The following is a 24,113-nucleotide window of genomic DNA, read 5'->3' on the forward strand; positions in this document are numbered from 1 at the left end:
AACCACTTGACCACCGTTATCTACCAGTAAATTAACAGATATTATACCCAGTATGATATCAGCCTATTTCAGTGAATAAAATAAATAATTCAGTTTTGAATTTGCAAGAAGACAGACGAGTATAAATATATAAAAAAATTGTAAAAATGGCAACAAGCAAGATGAAGATAACTGTCCGAATCACATCGGGTTTACTTTTGACAACTTTGTAATTCTCATTTCTCTTCATTTTGACCTTTAGTTCTCACATTCTATGAGCAATGTTTCTGAGCAATGTTTCTGCTTATAGGTCGGAATCTATCTATCTAAAATTTATTGTTGGATATTATTTTTTTTTACCTTAATGGTATTTTTTAACTCTTACAGCAAGTGGCTTTATGCGTTGTCTAGGATGATTTCCATAAAAATTGATATGAACAACAACACCCCATCTCAGAAATATTATCAAACTATATACACATGCATATTCACTGCTCTACCGGACATAGAGCACTGTAATACAATAAAATGATAGCATACATTGTTTATTTGAAGACACATTTTCAGATGGTAATTCAAAGCCGATTAATATATTATCTATTCCTTATTTCTTTAGAATATAATAAATTGCAGATGTAGGATTTTTTACCTGTAAGAACTTAGTCATTTCCAACCCTTCTATAATATTAGTAGTAAAAGCTGACCAGATTAAATATGAAAATCGATCATATCGAATGAAAATTATTTCTTAATCATAGTTGGAACAATATGTATTATGTTCATTACTGGAACTACTGTTCCCATCGTGTACTCGATGTAGCCTTCGACCTTGCCGACGGGCATCATGTTGAACTTGATAACTTATAAAGGATACTGAACTGAACCGTTTATTTCATCCGTGAGGGTAGAATTTTCTCGTTTTGCCAGCCACGATTGAATAGAAATCAGAAGTAATTTTTATTTTATTCTTACTTAGTAAGCCTGTAGTGAGAATTGAACTTTCAATCTCCGGTAGACCGTGCTCAGCCGTTTTTATGAAAATCACTTCAGACAAGGCAAGTCAAATTGAATATATTATAACCTAGAAAACAGCAATCCTTCATTTTTTGTCAATAACATCGCTCATGGAATGTGACAACTAAAGGACAAAATAAGCTAAGCTATAGTTACGTGGCTGTCGAAAGTAAACGCAATATACTGAGAATAGTAAACCAATTAATACAAATGACAGAAATTATCTTCATCTAAAAATCCGAATCAATAATGAACTTTAATTGCTGAGAAACCATTTTTTATTAAACCGTTGTTAAGAAAGGTATTCCGGTCAAACGGAAAGGGGCATTTTCGCCTTGGTTGTATGCACAGGTTTCCATAAAATTAATGCGCACTTAAAACTTATTTGTATTTCATGATAAAAAATAATCTGGTAAAAGAGAATAGAATAAAGCAAAACTATGATTTTAACAGTTTTATTGAACAGTTTTATTTAACAGTTTTATTGAACAGTTTATTGAACAGTTTTATTAAAAGTTTTATTAAAAGTTTTATTGAAGAGTTTTATTGAAAGTTTTATTGAACAGTTTTTAAAACAGTTTCTAAAACAATTTTATTTAAAGTTTTATTGAAAATTTTATTATACAGTTTTATTAAAAGTTTTATTAAATAGTTTTATATAAAGTTTTATTTAACAGTTTTATTGAAGAGTTTTATTTAACAGTTTTATTGAAAGTTATATTGAACTAAATTATTGAAAGTTTCATTCTTTTATTGAACAGTTTTATTAAACAGTTTTAGTGAAAGTTTCATAGAACAGTTTTATAGAACAGTTTTATTAAACAGTTTAATTGAAAAGTTTTATTGAAAGTTTCCACATGTCATATATCGAGAAGAGAAAATCGATTTCACAGAAAATATTTGTCAACTGATTTACAGTAATCTATGAAATCATTATTTTAGCTTTCAAATCTTTTAATGAACTAAGTTTGATTCTTACAGAATTGTGTTCACATAAAAAATATTTCAATTCAGTTTACATTTCTCTAGCCGAAAGCTCAGATTGATATGATTCTGAAAAAAAAAAAAAGAAATATATATATATATATATATATATTTTTTACTTAAGTAAAAATTATTGCAAATTTTGCAGAGAAGAATTATTTATTAACTATACTTAAAACTAGATTCATGAGACTTTACACGATTTTACAGACCATTTCTGCCGCAAATACCAATAAAGTTATATATTTTTCTAAGTGCATACGGACTTTAGGGACACCCTGCATAAACTTAAGTGTTATATATAGTTCTATTGTGCTAAATGTAATTCGATATAGACTTTACAGATAAATGGTTAAACTTTCAGATTACTAACGCATTCCCAAGAGACAATGTGTTTAGCGAATGTTTTTTTTTCATCCAGACATTTTCTTTCTTTCTCACACAAACTAAAATCTTTTCTTTGAGTTTATAGATAATAGCTGAATATTACAAAAATAATGAAATTTTTTCTGTTTTATTTATGAAATTATAAAACATGGTTTTAATGGGTTGACGCATACTGTTATATCTAAGAATGTTCAAAAAGTTTGTAATAATTAAGCGATGACTTTAATTAATTAAATTTATGATCTGCTGCCACCAGATCCGGCTGTATAAAGATACTGGCTTCCTGGCCTAAAATACACAAAACATTCATTTTATTGGTTTTTCTTTTGCTTTGTAAAACTCAATCATGTTCTTTAAAGTCAAAAACAAAAATAACAATTTTCCACTACAAAATAATCATACCAAAGACCATAAATGAATGTTTGAAGATATAAAGAAACTGAATCATAAAAACCCTTTTTTTTTCCAAATTACTGGATTCGGCGTTAAATAACCCTAAAATAGTTTATATGCCATAAAATAAAATAACGAACCCAAATGACGTTTATGCGGAAAAATAATCGCAACGAACATTAACTTAGCGTAGTTTAAAAACAATACTTTGGAGAGTTTAGTTATAGAAAATACCAATGGTGGTTATGCAAGCTTTGATGTCACTATCCAGATAAAATCAAACAAATAAACAAAAAGACTTATGTACTTGTGAATCAGAATATTCAGAGCCTGCTAATGAAGAAGAAAAAAACTTTAGGTAAAACTCGACAACATAGTCTTTTTCTAGAATATTACACAGATTTCAATGCTTCTCTAAAGATTGTCTATCTTTTTATTTACAGAACGATTAATTTGGAGTCTCGCAATACGTCTTAGTTTCCGATAACGCTTTTTATTGGAAGTAAATCTCTTTCCCTGAGACATTGCTTTTGAGTTCTGAAAATAGTCAGTAGTTGCTGGGGAGAAGCAGATTAAGGAAAAGCGTTAATGTTAAAGCAGTTCAAACTGCAATTAATGTAGTCTTGCCACCATTTCAAGCGACTTCTAACACCGTGCATTGTCGTGGTGAAAGTTCACCGTTCCTTTCTCCATTTGTAATCATTTTTGGTCGATTTCTTCCTTCAAGAACCCTAAATAACGTTATATATTATTCGCTATTCATGATCCATCGTTTCTCAAATCAATCGATAATACTTACGCATCTCAAACTACGTAGCTTAAAAAATTAACCTGCTGGTGTTTACATCTTTAGTCGCCTTGGATGGCTTTCAACTGTTTCTGTCTACTCAGCGGACTGTTAATTTAACTCTGGAGTGAAGTGGTTTATCAATGTTTCATCCATTATATACCAATGCATAATCTCCATCTGTTGTGTGGAAGCAGTTGTAAAAAACTCTCTAAATCGTCGACACGTTGTTTTCGATCGGCTGTAAGCAAACGTGGCACCTACAGTGAACACAAATTTCTTATTTTCCACTGTTTATGCAAAATGATAAAGGTTTTGTGATATCTCCAACTTCTCTGCTATTAACCCAACAGCATTTAACCATCAGCCTAAACAAGTGTGAACTTTTAGATGCTTTCTGGAATAATTACCGAAGTTTTGCGACCTTGATGTTCAGCATCAACTGTGTTTCTACGACCTCGCTTAAAGTTCACATACCACTTCTTAACGTTTTTTTTCCCAAAGGAGTCACCACTTATCAAAAACCTGGAGGCCACTTGAGAATAAGGGTTAATGAGTGTACAGTAGTCAATGGAAAATATTGTCGTAATCGTTAGTAGTGAAAATTAAGTAAATTGGATTACTTAAGAGGATGACTTACAAAGAACGTGTTCATGTTGGACTTGAAGACAACCATATTGTAAGTTGAGAACCAGGAAAACGAAACAGAATTCCAGAGGCGTGAAGTTCTAATAAAGAAGCTTTATTCATGGAATCTACGTTTAGGTTTAGACACAGATAAAGAGTAGGGGAAATTATTGATTTTGGTTTAAGCTAGACGAGTATTTTTTGTGTCTCTTAACGTCTCTTCTGTGAGATACAGGTTGCAGGGAAGAGAAAAATACATCCCACTAGGCTACGATGTCTATTTTGAACTCTGTTAAGGCAGGATAAGCTGCTTCTGGCAGCAGTGGATATCTACTGGAACGGTAGAACGATCCAACCATTTTCCAGCAGCATTGGCAATGGATTTGATGCACGTATTCATCTCAAATCAGGAGTAAAGGTCAGACCTAGAATCTTGGAGATCCCCCAAGACGAGAACCATTCATTTCAATTGATGCCAGACAGGGATCAGAGCGTTGATGATGGAAAGATAGAAGCTTGGTATAAGATGCATTAAAATTAACCAGTCACCTATTTCCCCAATCAAGATGAGAGGAGAGAGAATCAAAGAGAACTAGGTCGTTTACGACCTTTGAAGTGTTGGCATAGATGGTAGTGTCGTTGGCATAAATGTCTACGAATGGTCTTAGAATGTGATTTGGGAGATCATTGATGTAGATCAGGAAGAGAGTGGCCCCAGGATAGATCCCTGAGGGACTCCAGCATTAATACAGTGAGTTTCTGATTTCTAGCCCATCAACTCTTATGAATCTATCAGAGAGAAATGATTTTAAAATTGAAAAGATATTTCCAGCTTTACCATCGCTGAAGATTTTATAGAGTAGATCATGCCGTATCATATCAAAGGCCTTTGATATGTCAAGGGAAATTGCCCTAGAAAGGTTGCCTCCATCGAGAGATCCGCTAATAACTGTTAGCATATTTACTGTAGATCTAGCAGAACGGAAACCATATTGAATGCCACTGAGGAAGTTATTTTTGCTGGTGTGGTTGACTACTACTCTATTTAAAACAGATTCCAGCAGCTTATTCATGATGCATAGGAGATTGATTGGTCTGTATTGAAAGAGAGATGAGCGATCACCTGATTTTCAAATACGGGACATACTGATGAGGGTTCCAGGGTGTTGGGAAGCATTTCTCCTTAAGACAACGCTTAAACAGCTTTGTAAGTATGGGAGCTCGTTCTGGTTGAAGCTTTGCAACATCACACACAGATATTTGTATGTCACATAGCGTGTTTTCAGACACAGGAGGAAATATAGGGAGGGATGCCAGCCCGGATCGCATAGGGTAGAATTAGCTGCAAAGCCTTTGGCAAAGAGTTTGGCTTTGTCGGATGCTGAGAAAATTATCTCAGGTCCATTGATGATGGTTGGGATAGAGCACACATTTCTATTCAGGATCTTGTTTAATATTTGCCAAAATTGGTGAGAACCAAGTGGCTTCTTAGCTACTTTGGACTTGACAGACTTAGTACACAACTCTCTCGCGTTCTTTATTATTCTTTTACTGACAGTCCTGAAGGCGACTTTAGTCTCAGTACGTCTATTACATTGAAAACAATGGAAATGGTGATTTCTGTGCGTAATGGCTGCAGCACATTCTAAAGAGAACTACAGTTGGCTTTTAGTTTTCGCTGGAATTTTTGGAGCGTATGAAGCCGTCTATATGTACAATTAGCCACTCCGTCAGGTCTGATATAGAGGACACGTTCTTTTTAAACATGGAATGTAGAGGTAGATCTGATATAAATGCACGAAAGCTATCCTAGTCAGCCACAGAGTATTGATATACTGTACAATCGAGAGGTATGTCGGAGGACTTATTACATTTTGTTTTTATCTTAACTGAGACAAACGAGTGGTCGGAAGATTTTAGTGGAAATCTAACAGAGTAGTATGTAGCTAAACACCAAACCACTATAGAATCTATATTGGCCTAGAAACATTTTTGGATATTAATGACCACAGGTCACAACAGATTCATTATCTGATAAGAGAAATAATTGTTGTTCATATTCTGTAACACCTGACATTAGATTTAATAGGCTTATTGTAAAACTTTGTCCATATTATAGTATTCCATCAAAAAGTACTAGACTGAAAATTTAATGTCAGACATATTTACAAGAGTAAACAAAAATTCAATCACCTCTAGATTAAATTAACAGCACTTTTTTGACTACAGGCATTTAGACACCTACGTTAAATAATGCCCTATTTCTGAGTTTGAAAGTTCATTGGCTTTCAAACGACTTTAAACAGTGCAGAGCTGTGTTTAGAATTGTTCCATTCCTGGTATATACACAGATGCAAGAATAAGTGCAATTGTGAAGAATTGCACAATATTCTGGAGGAATATAAAATTTCTTATAACATTTTCTTAGTCTTCCGAGATTTAGGATCAAATATGGTTGATGATGTCATACTATGCTATTATATATGTCAGAGAACATGGTTTAGAGTAACTATCATGTTTAATACATTGTGATTCTCAATAAATGACTCATCATTTTCCCAAGTTGTGAAAACAATCATTATAACTAACAGAATTATAGTCTCTCATTTTAATCACTCTGCATTAGCAATTAGCAAATTAACTGAAATACAGAGTCAGCTTAATTTAGAAAAACATAAACTCATTCAAGATATAATCACAGTGGAATTCAATTATTATATGCAGAAAAAGAACTTTAGAACAATGAAATACTCTTGTAATGTATGCTGTTGATAAAAACGATTCTTACCATAACAACTTACCAATGGAGACGTGTTAAAAAAAGGCCAGTTACTGAGTCCATTTGAAAAAATCACCCAAGAAGCAAGTCACAGAACTTCAACCATATCAATGAAAATACAATTTTAGCTCTGAAGTTATTTCTGTCAAAAGCTGCCAAATCTAAATCTGATATTTATGACTTTTTTACTATTGTCGAAAAATGCGGTGAATCAATACAAACAATATTTTCATCCTATCTAAATGATAAAACTTATTTGTTTACTTTCCTCGATCCAAAATTCAAATTTAAATTAAAAATGATACGGAAAACACTAATAAAAATTGAAGACATCTACTTTCTACTGATGATAATGAAGCAGAATCAGGATACATTTCTTCAAGATCTGCTGATGATCAAGAAGATGAAAGCGAAAATAAAACTCTATCTCTTTCGGATATGTTTGATAAATTAGCTTCAAACAAGCCTGCAGTAACAACTCCAAACTCAGAGCAGGTAGAGGCGTAATTTAAACATAGAGACTGAAGCTACAACAGAAATACAAAAAGCACAATCTAAACCATAAAAAGAGTAAATCCCTTATTCATTAGTGCACAAACAACTTTTTTTTTTACATAGGCGTAACCACTTATCAAGGCCGATAGGTCACTCAAGGATAAGAGTTAAAGAGTGTACAGTAGTCAAAAGGAAAATATAGTAATCGATAGTAATGGAATTTCGGTAAATTTGTTAACTTAAGTCGAACGGCTCATCAGAAACTTGTTCACGTTGGACTTGAAGACAACCATATCATAGACGGCTGGAAAGCAGGAAAACGGAAGACAATTCCACAGGTGTGAAGTTCCAAGAAAGAAGCTTTGATCATGGAATCTATGTTTAGGTTTAGGCGCAGATAAAGAGTGGGGGGGAATTATTAATAGTGTTTTCAGCTAGACGAGTGTTTCTTGTAAAAGTTTGGCGAGGGGGGACCATAGATTGAAGCTCAGTCGAACACTTTCCATGAAAACAAAGCAGAGATCTTGTGAAGTAAACCTTTATGCCATACCCTATCACATATGTCAAGAGCAATTGCCCTAGAAAGGTTGCCTCCGTCGAGAGATTCGCTAATCCTATGAGATATAACTGTAAGCACATCTGCTGTAGATCTAACAGAACGGAAACCATATTGTGTGTCACTAAGAAGGTTATTTTTGCTGAGATGGTTGATTACTTCTCTATTTAACACAGATTCCAGCAACTTACTCATGACGCACAGGAGACTTATTGGCCTGTACTGAGAGGGGGATGAACGATCGCCTTAATTCTTAAATACAGGGCATACGGATGAGATTTTCCAGGGTGATGGGAAGCAATTCTCCTTAAGACAACGTTTAAACAGTTTTGTAAGTATGGGCGCTAGTTCTGGCTGGAGTTTTTTGAGTACTATAATTGGAATACCGTCAGGGCCGGTTGCTTTACTGGAATCAAGGTTTTCGATTAGCTTGGCAGCATCACGTACAGATATTTGTATCTCACATAGCGTGTTTTCTGATACAGGAGAAAATATTGGGGGTTGGCGGCCTTGGTCGCAAAGGCTAGAATTAGCTGCAAAGTCCTTGGCAAAGAGTTTGGCTTTGTCCCATGCTGACAAGATTACCTCAGGTCCATTGATGATAGTTGGGATAGAACATACGCTTCTGTTCAGGATTCTGTTTGCTATTTGCAAAAACTGGTGGGAACCAAGCCGCTGCTCAGCTACTTTGGACTTGATGGACTGAGCATATAACTCTCTTGCATTCTTTATTACTTTCTTACAATGGTTGCTGGCAGTCCTGAAAGCGGCTTTAGTTTCCATATATCTATTACGTTGGAAGCAGTGGAAAAAGTGATTTCTATGCGCAATAGCAGCAGCACATTCTGGAGAAAACCATGGCTGTCTGTTAGGTTTATGCTGGAACTTTTTCGAGTATATTAAATGGTCTATACCTACAAGTAACCATTTCGTCAGGTCTGATACGTAATTTTTTATGTGTCATCTGTTGTCGTCAACCTAAGGAAGTTTCGTCCAGGGGGGAAAATTGCGTCTCTTATATTATGTACAAGATTACGAGAAATAATTTGCCCGGTGGACTAATTTGCAAAAAAACAAAAAAACAAAAAAAAAAAAACAAAACAAAAACATAATAATAATAATAAAAAAGTAATAAAAAAAATAATAAATAAATAAATAAAATAAAAATAAAATAAATAAAATAAAATGAATAAATAGAAATTAAATAAAATAATAATGATAATGTCGTTCATCAAATTCCGTCTATGTTTGTTTACAATACCATGTCAGCTGCTGTTTGAGCTTGATAATGAATGTCTTGGAAAAGTTACTTCTGATTTATGGTTATCCTTAAAATATGAAAACAAAGAAATGATTTACGGCAATTTTAAGTAGTAACTTTTTTATGGTAAATTTAATTCATTAAAAAAAAATAAATAAAATAAACTGGTGAGTTACAACCGGGTTAAAACAAGGGTTCATTCGATTTCTAGGCAAATGCTCTACCACTGAGCTGTATCTCCAGATGACAATTAATCTGTTTTTATTAAGAAGAAATGATTTGCTGAGATTTTATTGTTTCTTGGCCGGTGTAACGTAAAATATTCCTCTGCAAAAAGTCTTCTTTTTTATCTATAAGAGAGAAAGACTATTTTTAAGATCGGATTTTTTGATTTTCGAAAATGATTTGCGGAGATTTTATTATTTCCAGTATTGTCTACTGAGATTTAAAAGAAACTCGCTAGATTGCGAACAAGAAATCTCCAGAAAATCGCTAAATTGGGAACAAGAAATCTCCAGAAAATCGCTAGATTGGGAACAAGAAATCTCCAGAAAATCGCTAGATTGGGAACAAGAAATCTCCAGAAAATCGCTAGATTGGGAACAAGAAATCTCCAGAAAATCGCTAGATTGGGAACAAGAAATCTCTAGAAAATCGCTAGATTTTTAACATTTTGCGTCTAAAATTTTCAAACACCGCTAATTCGTGAAAAAAAAAAAAAAAAAAAATCTCCAAAAAAGAAAAAATATAATTTTACTACCTACCCTACATAAAAATATTATGAATATACAAAATATTTCATGTTGTCTCACTATATATTTTTGGAATTATATTGAAGCAGTTGGCTCCCCAGAAGGTTTTCAAATATTATCAGTTAGTTTTTTCCTTTTTTCGGAGAGGATACATTTTTTTTTGCAAGAAACAAATCATAAAATCAAACAGTGTTTAATATAATACAATTAAATTGAAATAGATTACAAATGAAACATCACAATATTTACATACCTAAATATTTGATATTGTTGAATCAATTCTCCTAAAATATCAGAAAAAAATAATATTTGCAAAATAAAAATTAAAGACGAAATTCCCAAAATGATGCACCACATTTATACGTGAATTAATTGATAGATTTTAGAACCACTTTAAAGGGGAGATTGTGAAGGGTTGGTAAAAATGGCACAAATGTATAAATGAGAAAAATAGCGCAAGATGAAAATTTTTGAGAGTATATACAAAGGGGAACTATTAAGTATTTTGTCAATTAAAAACACACACACACAATTATATCTGTATTTAAAAGCAGATAAAAACCCTGCCTGACGAATTATCACGACGACGAAATGCGGAATATTCTGAGTAGCTTAATTGCCATAGATATTTGCACAATTTACTACCTAGCTTTACTTATGTATTGAGTACTGTTGAAGTAAATACTGAAAATTAACGGATAAAATTATGCGTTCGTATATTAATTTATGTGATTAAATGAAGTAGTCACACACACACACACACACACACACACACACACACACACACACACACACACACACATACACACACACATACACACATATATGCTTACCCACAGACAAACTGTTTTTTGTATCACAACTCCTCAGTTTGGGTTTCTAAAGGATTGAAGGTGTCTTTAAAAACTAGTACGATTTTGCTGTTTTTATTAAATATCACGCATAATCTCAGATATTAAATTATAAATATTCTTGCATTAGTAAAGCGTTATCTTAATGTATGTGGTACATACCGACAAGCAGATCACCTTACAAATTCTAATTAATTAAGAGGGCGACACGGTGCACATATTTTATGGTGTTTGAGTGACATATCAAAAGTAATTGCGACGTTTGCTTTGCGAAGTTAAACGATGCAATTCACAGAGAGTAGTTTCCTTCTTATACTCTGAATATTCCTTAAGAACGATTGATAATTAGTATTTCGATTATTCAAGCTACTGTTCTCATCATGAGTGTTATTTACACTACGTTTCGGTCGATATAACCGCCGGCCTTCTTCAAGTGTATCCTGTCGAACTCCACCGCGACGAAACGGATAAATTATTAAGTAAAATTCAGTTTAAACTTACACTCTTCTGAAGGTTGAAGGTTCAAACCTTGATCTTAATACAGGATGATTTTGCCATTGTTCTATGTTTTAGCATCCACACGGTCTGAATACATTTCCTGTCTGCTTTACACAGACCTTCCTCACTTCCACCCATCATATTAAGATAAAGTTGTTTTTTCTTTTGTCTTAGACTTTTATTGATGTATAATTTTAAATTTTGTGAGTGTCTGGTTTTATAATTATAATTTTATTAGTACGATTATTATTATTATTATTATTATTATTATTATTATTATTATTATTATTATTATTATTATTATCACGGTCGTAGTTGGTACGCTATGAGTAGTATCAAGACGTCTGGAAGGACAATTGAAAAAAAACCCTACAAATTGTTTTAGGCGGCCTTCAGACCTCTGCTATTGTAGGTACCACCAACATCCTTAGGAAAACCCTTGATCTTTGAAGTTCCTGGTTTGGAGCCGGGATTGAGGGAAATCCTCTGGAAATGAATCCCATCTCTTTTCATGGAGACGTTGATAAACGAAATCAGAATTATTATTATTATTATTATTATTATTGTTGTTGTTGTTGTTGTTGTTGTTGTTGTTACTATTATTATTATTACTATCATCATCATCATCATCATCATCATCATCATCATCATCATCATCATCATCATCATCATCATCACCACCACCATCATCATCATCATCATCATCATTATTATTATCATTATTATTATTATTATTATTATTATTATTATTATTATTATTATTATTATTGGCGGCTGACAAGGAGTTTTCACACAGGTCATCCAAGATCTCATTGAAAACAGCCTGTGGTGTTCCCTAGAAGCTGAGTGATAACAAATCTTCCCAGATTTCCAGTACTCTCCACCCCTTTTGATAACATTTGCAAATAAATTTGCATCATCGCAACAGCTGCTTGCCATTGATTTCTCGTTGGCAGCGGCTACTCGTCTTCACCAGAATTTGAGTGGCAATAAGCCTCTCCAAGGTCTCAGTTCTCTTCGCACATACAGCGGAGGTCTGGTCAGTGCTCACTCCTCGGCCTTTCCTTCCTCTTTGACTCTACTTGGCTATTCGGTCTTACTCTTTTTGGGGGAGAGCAGTGATGTGTAATGAGGAACGAGGGTGGGGTTGGAGAACTTGTAGGTATGCATCTTCAATGTTGTTGGTTTCATGTAACGCTTAATGTTTTGACTGCAGCAGTTTGTCTGGCCTGAGCTCGTGGTTCATGTGTGTTAGTCTCCACATTCAAGGGGGTTCTTTATATTTCAGCTGTTTTCATTATTGTTCTTCGTTGTATTTTTCCAGTCATTCCTTTAATTCCAATTTCTCCCATTCTTTTTTCAAAGTTGTTCCCAGCATTCCTAATATTATAGGTATTATTTTGGTTGTCTTCCATATCGCTTTCAGCTCTCTGGCTTGCTCTGTGTATTTGCTCCGTTCCTCCTTTTCTTTGATATTCACCCTGTGGTCAGCTGGAACAGCAAAATCTACGACTTGACAGGAAATTTCTTTCTTGTTAATTACGATATTCGGTCTTCTTGCTTGGATGGCTTTATCAGTCTGTATGTCCATGTCCCATAGGATTTTGTGATTCTCATTTTCAAGTACTGTTGCCGGCTTATGTTTGTACCACTTGTATGTGCGTTCGTGTTGCAGTTGTTCGCATAATTCTCAGCATACTGCCCTTCCTACTTGATCGTGTCTGTTCTTGTATTTCGTTTTGGTAAAGTTTGCTGCATTCACTTACTATATGGTTTATAGTTTCGTCTCTTTGTTCACAGAGTCTGCATTTACTGTTTTCCTATGATTTATCGATCTTTGCTTTGATGTGATTGGTTCTTATCGAGTTATTTTGTGCTGCGGTTATTAGGGATTCAGTTTCTCGGCTTATGTGTCCTTTTCGCATCTATGTCCAAGTGCTTTCGTTATTTTCATCTTTTTTCATCCTTATGAATCTTCCATGTAGTTGTTTTTCTTCCCATTTTTCTTTTCTCGTCTTATCCTTTATCTCTCTGTTTTCTGTTTTGTCGATTTTTTCAGTCTCTCTCGCTGCCATGACTATCCTTTCCGTGTTCTGCGTTATCTATTTTTTCTAATTCTTTTCGTGTCATGCACCCAGTCTTCTATACAAACTATTCCCCCTTCTTCTTTTCTTTTCACGTGATTATTGTTGTTTTTGTTATTATTATTATTATTATTATTATTATTATTATTATTATTATTATTATTATTATTATTATTATTTCTTTCCGTTCTGTTTTGATATATATGTGTGTATGTATATATTCTATTCTTTCTTTTTCACATATATTAAATGTTGTTAGCTTATTTTACTTTCAAACATCACGTGACGCAACCTCCTGATTTATTTTGCGCTGGGAACTTCATTAAACTTTCCATTACGGAGTTTACTTTTGTATAAGCAGTATCTTCTGAAGAGGTCCCTAGATAATTGTAACTAGCTGATCGGAACATACTCGTAAATGTGTAGCGACATGTAAATGCCTATGTAGCAGCTGAATAGCGTAACAGTTAAAAGCGCCGACTGTCGTTTGGGCGGTCGAGTCTCGGTCTTGGCTTGAGGTATTTGCTTGTTTAGCTGCACTGATGAGCTGTGATACTGCGAAACAGTATTGTGTGTGGATGACTATAATGCTCCCTATCTTGGGTTGAGCATATTAGGAAGTGATATAAATACTTCCAGTAGCGTATTAAGCGATGCTGTTTGTGTAAACAAATTGAGCCAAATAGGCGTTTGGACAATGTCAAAATAGTGTTAATTCACTACACAGCATAGTAACGGTTTGAAGCGTCGACTATCGTTTAGGCGGTGAAGTCTCGATCCTGACTTGAGGTAGTTGGTAGTCTAGCCGCACTCATGAGCTGTGATACAGCGAAACAGTAATGTATGTGGATGACTATATATATATATGTATATGTATATATATATATATATATATATATATATATATATATATATATATATATATATAAGTTCGGCCTTGTTTTGTCGGATATTCAAATTTGTTTTAGAAGAGCTTAAAATTAACATCTAGCTACATTCCCCCCAAATGGGGCGAATGTTTGCCGTCAAAAAGTATTGCTTATTCAAGAGGATTGGAACCAAATAATGTCATTAATTATACTGAGCAAGAAAAATGTCATGGTGCTTAAGATGTTTCAACTATTTTTACCTAATTTGAGGACGCCGATTCCAGAAATGCTGTAAGATTTTTCTATCAAGTCTAGTTTTTCTGCTCTAGCAAGCCGATAGCTACAATAAAAATAGGCAAATCGAATAAACAATATTTTTACGTAACTTTAAGACACATGTTCATAAAATCACACCAAAATATTCACAATTAAAGTTTGAAGTTGTAAAAATTTTAAGCATAGACAACCTCATCAATAAATTGATGTTTTACTGATTTTCTACAATATAGTCTGCCATCATCGCGCTTGATAGACCAACAGTCCAACAGTAGTCTACAAGCATGGTGGCATTCCAACGATCTTGATAGCGGACTTCCATGTCGCTGATGTCTTGATGGAAGCACTCCCCTCATTCATCGCTCATATCACCTAGATTTTCTCAAAAACAGACAAGATGTGCTGTGCAAAAAAATGTAACTAACCCATTAAATTATCGCCCAATTAGCCTCCTCCCTATTTTTACAAAAATATTTGAGTTTATAATTAATCAAACTCTAGTCCATCACCTTACAGCTGGTAAACTCCTGAGCAACAATCAATATGGATTTAGGCAAGCCCGTTTCACAGCAGATATCCAAACTGTAATCTCTGAACGTATATACAGTTTACTGGACAAAATAGGGGAGGGTAGAGCAGGAGCTCTCAATATATCTGAGGCTTTTGACAGGCTTCTAAGGAGAATTAGATCATATGGTATCACTGGGAGAATGCATAATGTAATTAAATCCTTCTTAAGTAAGAGAAAAATCCAGGTTGTCGTCGACAGTCGTATATCTAAACAATATGATATAAATGCAGGAGTACCTCAGGGGTCTATCATTGGGCCTTTATTATTCCTGATATTCATAAATGACGCTCCTGATAAAATTGTTTCGGGGATGGGTATATTTGCTGATGACATCTCTCTCTATAATAGGCACGAGGGGAAAACGAATGAACACATATCTAAGGCAATAGTAGAAGCACTAGAGGAAGGCCTCCAGTCTTTAGTGGAATGAGGACAAAATGGATGGTCACATTCAATGCTGTCAAGACTAAACTTGTTTCCTGCAATAATAAAAAACTATTTCAACCACCAATAGCTATGGCAAAAGATACACTACCTGAAAGTACTTCTTTCAAACTCCTCGGCTTAACGTTCACAGGGAATATGAGTTGGAACAGATACATTGAGAGTATTTCCAGGACTGTTGCGAAGAAGGTGGTCTCTCTCTACCGTACTAGAATGTTAATTACGACTGAAAATATTCTGTATCTCTACAAGGACATCATTTGCCCATGTATGGAGTATTGTTGTCACATTTGGACTGGTGCATTTGCTCTCACTCCTGGACAGGATTCAAAAGAGAGTTGCCAACCTGATAGGCCCTGAATTGTCATCGAAGCTTCAATCTCTGTCCCACCGACGAAATGTTGCATCCCTCTGTCTGTTTTACAAGTATTTTAATGGTGAATGCTATGATGAAATACAAGCACTTGTACCCCCTCGACGTAAATACCCCCGCCAAACCCGACAAGCAGCAAAGTCCCACCCCTACACAGCAGAAATCCTTAGTTGTAAGAAAACCTTCTACTCCAATAGTTTCTTCCCCAGAACTGCTAGACTCTGGAATTCCCTTCCGAGTTCCTGCTTCCCCAACTGTACAGAAGTTCAAGTGTAATATGAACAAACATCTTGCTGCTCAACTCCCTACATAGTACCCCTGCTACTTATTCCTCTGATAATAGTCCTCTACATTAAAGTGGCACGGTGCATTGTTTGGGGTGAAAATGTAATAAAAAATAAATAAACTTGGTGCTCATCTTTGCATCCAGTTGATGGAGACTTGCGTAATGTTTCAACAGGCTCTTTATAGTTGGGCGCCTTTATTCTTTTCCAAGACGAATTTTACTACATTCGTAAATATCGTCCAGGTACTAAATTCTGCAGGATTCATAAAAGTACAGAAATTTGCACCATTCATTACACTTCGAATCAAGGGTCCATAAAAAATCATAGTTTTTAATTTCTCTATGGTTAGGCCTGGAAATTTCATGCAAATATATTTGAAACAGTCGCCATCTTTCGCAAGAGGCTTCATAAACTGTTTTATGATGCCAAGCTGTATGTGAAGAGGAGGAAACAATTTTGGAACGCTTCATCAAAAAAGAAGCCAGAACATTGAGAGAGAGCTAGGAATCAGGTCACTGCGCAGAGGATAATAGTTTTTTTTTTTTTTATCCTGTGTTCTGTTAAATACTATATCGTTTTCCTGAGCGAAATATGACAAGAACTCAATATGGCGTTCTCTATAGAATGTTATGAAAGTTCCAGGCTGAAGTAATTTTTTTCTTTGAGTCTTGAAGCTTAAGGTTCAGAAGATTCTTTTCAAAAGTTGAGATCTCTAGTCAGATCATTAAATCCCTCTTGAGGAAAAAAGCTATGGTAGAGAAGAAGGAGGAAAACCGACATCTGATACAGTTTCTTCATTATTGTCAGTGGATAAAACAGAGGCTTGGTCTTCTTCAGAACCAGGCAATTCCAACTCAGACAAGCCTTTAAACACTGGTACAGGAATTTCATTGCAGCATGGAATTGGCTTAATTGCTAATTTGAGGTTTGGATAAATTCCTGTCCTTCTTGATGATTCTCTTCGTTTTGACTGCCCAGAAATAGCAGTCATCGAAATGGCGTTTTGGTTCACGCCAGATCATTGGAATACCAAAGCCGAGTGACTTTCTATCCTTTTTTTTAAACTCCTGTCGAAGATGCTCAACACATTACTTGCATACAATATTGGATGCCTATGCCTTGTCTTGATCGCCCAATATTATTTTGAAGTAAACAAGAAAAGCACACTTCACAAATTCACTGCTCCGTTTCCTGTTGGATTGCCACGTATATTCCCCGAAAATATAGCAAAACACAGATTGTTTAAACAACGTCGCCTAGGAGATGATGTAGCCATGTTTAATTTTTGCTCCAAAAATCTGCAACGGAAGTAAAATAATACAGCTTCATTATTTCCTGTCCGACTCATAAATGAATTACTAACATTAAGAGAATAAACCTTACTGACTTAAAAATCAACAAAATTATGCCAAAATCGGTAGGCCTATTTACTACTCAGTGCCCACTTCTTACTCACTCCATACCTCATTGTATAACAAATTTGACTCTTACTTTAAGATTTGTGATGTCATAATTGATTAACATGCATAACAATAGCAACCTAAAATTGTAATTATTAAGCTAGAATGTATATAGAAACACGCCTAATGTACTGTCGTCGCATGCACATACGATTAACAGTCAGATAAACTATTATAAAAAAATAACGATTCGGAAGACTAGTACATAATCCACACGTATATTTATTTAAAGAAAACAGTAAAAACTGAAAGAGAAAAATGACGGGTATGAGAAAGTAAAAACAATAACAACAAATAAACGTAGGAAACTGAAGGAGTTAAAGAAATTGAAAGACTGAATAAGTTCGTAACAAAATGGAACATGAAATCTCACGTTGCACGACAAAGTAAACAAACATATTGTGCAGAAGAAGAAAGGAGTAAAACATAACGTTGATCTCAGGGGTGGGAGCGGATAAACAAGAAAGAAGCGTGATGTGTCACCAGTGGTTACAAAAAAAAAAAAAAAGAAAAAAATAAAGACCAACCGGAAGAGGAAATTAGGAAGAAATAACTTTTTAGTTCAGAGTAACTTAAAAGGAGATAATGGGTTCAAAACCGGGAGACAGAACACCTAATCTTAAGGTAAAAAAGGTATAAAATGACAAATATCGCAAAAACTTAAACTGACGAGAAAAAAAAATATTATTTTCGAAATCAACACCTCCAAATTAGTCTAAATCAGCTTAGAAACCTTGGGCACCAAAAAAATGTGTTGACCAGTGTTATCTGCAAAGAAAACAATTTCGCTTACACTTCTTACTCTACAAAAACTTACACAGATAACTAACAACAATTCCACGATGCGTTCGACAGTGGCATTTATTCAGCATTTTGTATCACCTAACTCTAACCCTAACTCAACTTCTTCTTAATCTGGTGCATGTCTAGACTTATTTATTTATTTTTACAAAAACTCAATTTACTCAGACAAGATAGCACCAGAAAACTTAATATCCAGAACGTCTTTAAACCCTTAGTAAACCCTCGAGTCGTACTGACATATCATCTGACATGTTCTTGAGCGATGCACTCAACGAGTGTTCCGCTTAAAACAATCAAATAGACTCGCCTGTCTTTCATGTTCAAGTCCAGACCCCACACGCATAAATAATCGTGCTGATGACATAAGCCACATAAACATCCGGCGGAATGTTTAGAGAAATTTACCACTTAAACCACACCCGTGATTCTATTTTTCCAAATGTCGCACCACATTTACCCACACTCCTCTCTGTTACCCGCGTTTTAGTCGAGGTTATACTGATGAGTAAGAAAAAAAAACGTGGGGGAGGGGCTCGGTTTTACTGCAGGTCAACCACCGTTAGATCGTTTTATATCTCGAAACCACTGTTTTGTGTATAATTGGTTCGTAGATAATTCCTTTTGAAAGGGTATCTATCTATCTATCTATCTATCTATCTATCTATCTATCTATCTATCTATTTATCTATCTATCTATCATATAAAAAGAACTTTGTATGTATGTGTGTGCATGTAAGTTCATTCCCTATTGACTCGAAAACGGTGGCCCGACTTTTATGAAATTTCACACAAAGGTATGTTAAGTGACTGGCAGTGTTTCTAGATAGGTTTTCTATCGGAATGCCTTCGTTAAGTATCGATAATCGAAATAATCCGATGAAAGAAGGAACAGGTGATTTTGACCGAAGTTAACACCTTACACAGCCTAACATCACCAGCGTATTTGAGAAGTTTTATTAGCACACAAGCTGAAAGACCCGACATATAATATCAATAGTAGGTTCTTTGATTTGACGGGAGCGCATTCGCAATGAATGTTTCTGTTTAGAGCACAATTTAAGCATGATACTTGACTTTTCCATTTTAAACTTTTATTCAAGCCATTATATATAAAAATAATTTCATAAAATCAATAGCTGGTTCTCTGAAAGGACAGGGCCGCGTTCAAAATGAATGTTTCTGTTTAGAGCACTATTAAACAACGATACTTGACTTTTGCATTTTAAACTTTAAGTGAAGCAATTATTTACAGATAACTTTATACAATCAAAAGTAGATGCTCTATAGTGCAATGTAGATTACAACGTACATATAAAAAATGCCGGTAATGTGAATTCTACGCATTTTAGCCCGACGATTCTTTACGTGGATGAAAAATGGAATTCGCTGTGTAGCTTAATTGCCATAATATAATCCAGTAACTTACTACTCATGTATTGGGCACTGTTGAATTAACTACTTTAAGTCGATGCATAAAGTATTGTATCTCTTTATAACATTTGTGTGAATACATGAAATTATGTGAGGAAGCTTTACATACCTTCCAAAGTGGCTTCGTCCACAATACATTGTAATCTACATTGCACTGTAGAGAACCTATTATTTATTTTATAAAACTATTTTTATATATATTCTGGCTTGAATTAAAGTTTAAAATGAAAAAGTCAAGTACCATAGTTCAATTGTGCTCTAAACAGATACATTCATTTCGAACGTGCTCCTGTCATACTAAAGAACCTATTGTTGATTTTATATGTCGGTCTTTTCAGCTTGTGTGGCAATAAAACTTCTCAAATGTAATGTTAGGTTGTGTAAGGTGTTAACTATGGTTACGTGAGATCCTTCTATCGATCCAGTAGATATCTAACTGCTGATGCAATTCTCTATCTATATAAGAGCCAAGTTCGTCCAATGATGGAGTACTGTTGCCACATCTGAGCAGGAGCTGCTAGAAAGTACTTATCCTGCCTTGATAGAGTTAAAAATAGACTTTGCAGCCACATAAGAGATGTCCTTTTTTCTTCCCTTCAACCTCTTTCTCACCGAAGAGACGTAGCGGGGTTGTCTTTGCTTTATCGTTATTTTCATCGCAAGTGCTCGACTGAGCTTCAATCTATGGTCTCCTCTCGCCAAACTTTCACAAGAAACATTCGTCTAGCTGAAAACACTATCTTTATCTGTGCCTAAACCTAAACGTAGATTCCATGAACAAAGCGTCTTTCTTAGAACTGCACGCCTGTGGAACTGTCTTCCGTTTTCCTGCTTTCCAGCTGACTACACTATGGTTACTTTCAAGTCCAATGTAAACAAGTTCTTGATAAGCCGTTCCCCTTAAATTAACAAATTTACTGAATTTCTATTACTGACAATTACTATATTGTCCAATTGACTACTGTACACTCTTTAACACATATCCTCGAGTGGTCCCTGGGCCTTGATAAGTAGTGATACCTATGTAAAAAAAAAGAATCGCCTGTTCCTTCTTTTATCGGATTTTTTCGATTATCGATACTTATAGAAGATATTCCGATAAAAAAACCTATCTAAGAATACTATCAGGCACATGGATTTCCTTCGTGTGAAATTTCATATAAATAGGCACAGCCATTCTCAAATTCATAAAGAACAAACTCACAAACACGCATACAAAATTCCTTATATATATATATATATAGTGAGAGAGAGAGAGAGAGAGAGGAAGAGAGAGAGAGAGAGGAAGAGAGAGAGAGAGAGAGAGAGAGAAGAAGAAGAGAGATTAGAACTTTATATATATTTAAAACAACTTTTTTGTTCCTTTTTAAATGGTATTTCAAGTATAGACTATACATGCAACACCGTGGTTGGTTGAATTTTACCAAGTTGTTTTTGAGTCTATCGATGACAGACAAAAAGATAATTTATACATTAGAAAGCGATAAAATAACACGTCATCATTTACTTTTAATAGCATTTTCCATTCTTTACAAGAATGACAATATTTTCGCATATGTTATTGATGGAATTTCGTTCTGTCAGCAGGTTCGTTGAGTTGAAATGTAATTTTTGCAAAACTGCTATTCCATCAATTTTAATGGTTTAATTCCCAATACACTTAACCTAATTTTTAAAACTTCTGCGCTGAAAAATTTCCTACTGAGAACATTTCGAATCAATCGGTCTCGACTTCCTTATGAGGGCTCGTCAAAAATTTACTGATCAGCACAATCCTTAACGTTACTATCTATAAACAATCTTTCTAACCACCAGTTGTCCTGGATAATAGCACAGTTCGCGAGAGTCGAACGTTCAGATTCGTCAGACTCATATTCTGAGGCAACACGACATGGAATAAGTACATAAAAGTTGTTACAAAAGAGTTTAGCCTCATTTACCTGACTCAGAAGTTTCTTACATCCGGCAGTATCGTATCTAAATATTTTGTGCGTCATGCTTACATCCGGGTCGTTTAATTGTTATGTACTTCCATTTTTTGTTATAAATAATTTTACCAAGAATTCTTCATAAGTTTTAGTTTCGGTTTCGATTATAGCTGATGGCACTCAAATCATTTAATTCTTTATAAATAATTTTACTAAGAATTCTTCCTAATTTTGGTTTCAGTTTCGATTATAGCTATTGACACTCCAATAGTCTATTTTAAAAAAAATAATTTAATCAAAATTTTTCATAAGTCTTGGTTTTGGTTTCGATTTAAGCGTATGGTACCTTAGTAATCGATTTTTTAAAATAAATAATTTATCAAGAATTCTTCATAAGTTTTGGTTTCGCTTATAGGTGAATGTACTAAAGTTATATATATATACAATAATATCAGAGCGTCTCCATTTATGCTGAATATCTACAGAATGCCAGCACCAATATATTACATATGAATTAGTCCTCTGTGGAATTTCCACAGGTCTCGCTAGTCTATATATTAACCGTAATATCTTTACGTACGTCACTGTTTCCAGCTTATAAATTATTTGCTCGGGAGATTCTATTTATCAAAAAGGAGAATAGAAGGCGGCAACATAAGACGAACATTTAATTAGTATATTGATACGCTCATTTAATGGTGGTAGTATCTTATTACTTTTTATTCTCCATTTTAATAAATTGGATCTTCCGATCACCGAAGACGCAATGTAAAAAAAGAAATTAAATAAAAATGATCTCGCTTTTGGGCTGTACGTGAAATTAAAATAGACCTTGCTAGGATCCAAAGGTTATATCTCTTCTCTCAAAGACGATATAATGATATCGCGGAGTTTCCATTCACTTTGAGAAAGACCCACAGAATACCCAGAAACAATGCATTACATAGGAAAAATGCCGCTGTGGAATTCCCACATGTCTCTCAAGTATATATAAACAGAATTACTATTCTGTATAGCGTAATGTTGCCAGATGTTGCCAGATCTGAGCTGGTGCAGGAACCACTAGTCTCTTCATCTTCAAAAGATGATTTCTAACATAATATGTCCCGTTTGTCCTGTTTTGGAGAGATCAATACATGCTAGCAAACTAGACTCAGCATTAAATAACACCCACCGGCTGTATGAAACCGAACAACTTGAACAATCTGCATCTTCTCGCCGGCGTTGCCCTTACATGTATGAGACGGAAAGTTGGCATCAGAGTAGAGACCACAAAGTCTTTCAGCGATGAACACTATCTCCTTCATCGACGTGAACCAACATCTCATGTGAGTAAGAGGGTCTGGTTCACAGCTGCAGTCTGGTCTTTTCCTGAGATATTGTTAGGGATTCAGTATGGCCGAGGAAGCTTCCTTTTTTACCTCAGTCGTTGGATTTTGAAATGCCCTTCTTGTTTTTATAATTTCCCTGACTGTACTGACATGCGGAAGTTTAATTATAATGTGAACAGACATCTCGCTACTCAACTCCCCACAATTTCCTGTTAGACGTGATCATTATGTCCATGGAATGTTCTTGAACGGATTTACCAAACTCGTACACCCTCAATGTAAATATCCTATGACACTCAACAAATGCAGCAATTTTTTTTGAGTTTCGATACTTATCAGATGAATTTCTGTTCAAAACATATCTAAGAACACTGCCAGATATATAAATTACCTTTGTGCGAAATTTGCAAAAGATAGGCTCACCCATTTCGGAACCTATTGGGAACTCACTCACACATGCACAGTGACTTTTATGTAATAGTATAGATTTATTAAACTTATACTGGAAAAGAAATAATAAATGAATTTCACCAATTTTGTGATCTCTACTTGACTTGCAACTACTCGTCTCATATCTGAAGGAGCAATGCCAGGTTGTTCAAGGCAGCTAATGATGACGCGGGGGGTGTTTCAATACTGAGTAGTTATTTGACATGCATTAATTTCTCCCAATCAAGAAAGACACATTGAATAGCAATGAAGTAGAAACAAGTCCGAACAAGTTATTTCTCTTGACCCATTTTTCTTTTAAGGTATTTATCTAAGAATTTCCTTATATTCGTAAACTGTGTCACCAGATTAATCCCATTTAAAAATCATACTGTAGCGAATAACGTTAACTTATTTTCAAAAATATGATACAACAATAACAAATGAAAATTGGCTAGTCAAA

General features: G+C 34.6%; 1 protein-coding gene across 1 annotated transcript in view; it reads left to right on the top strand.

Annotated features, from left to right (window-relative positions):
• The window catches only part of LOC145249596 (inter-alpha-trypsin inhibitor heavy chain H3-like), a 269,537-nt gene that overhangs the window by 123,411 nt on the left and 122,013 nt on the right, over positions 1 to 24,113 (top strand). The gene's annotated exons all lie outside the window — the stretch shown is intronic.

The sequence above is a fragment of the Euprymna scolopes genome, chromosome 28 (genome assembly GCF_053919585.1).
Source record: "Euprymna scolopes isolate OS-2025 chromosome 28, ASM5391958v1, whole genome shotgun sequence".
Taxonomy (NCBI): Eukaryota; Metazoa; Mollusca; class Cephalopoda; order Sepiida; family Sepiolidae; genus Euprymna; species Euprymna scolopes.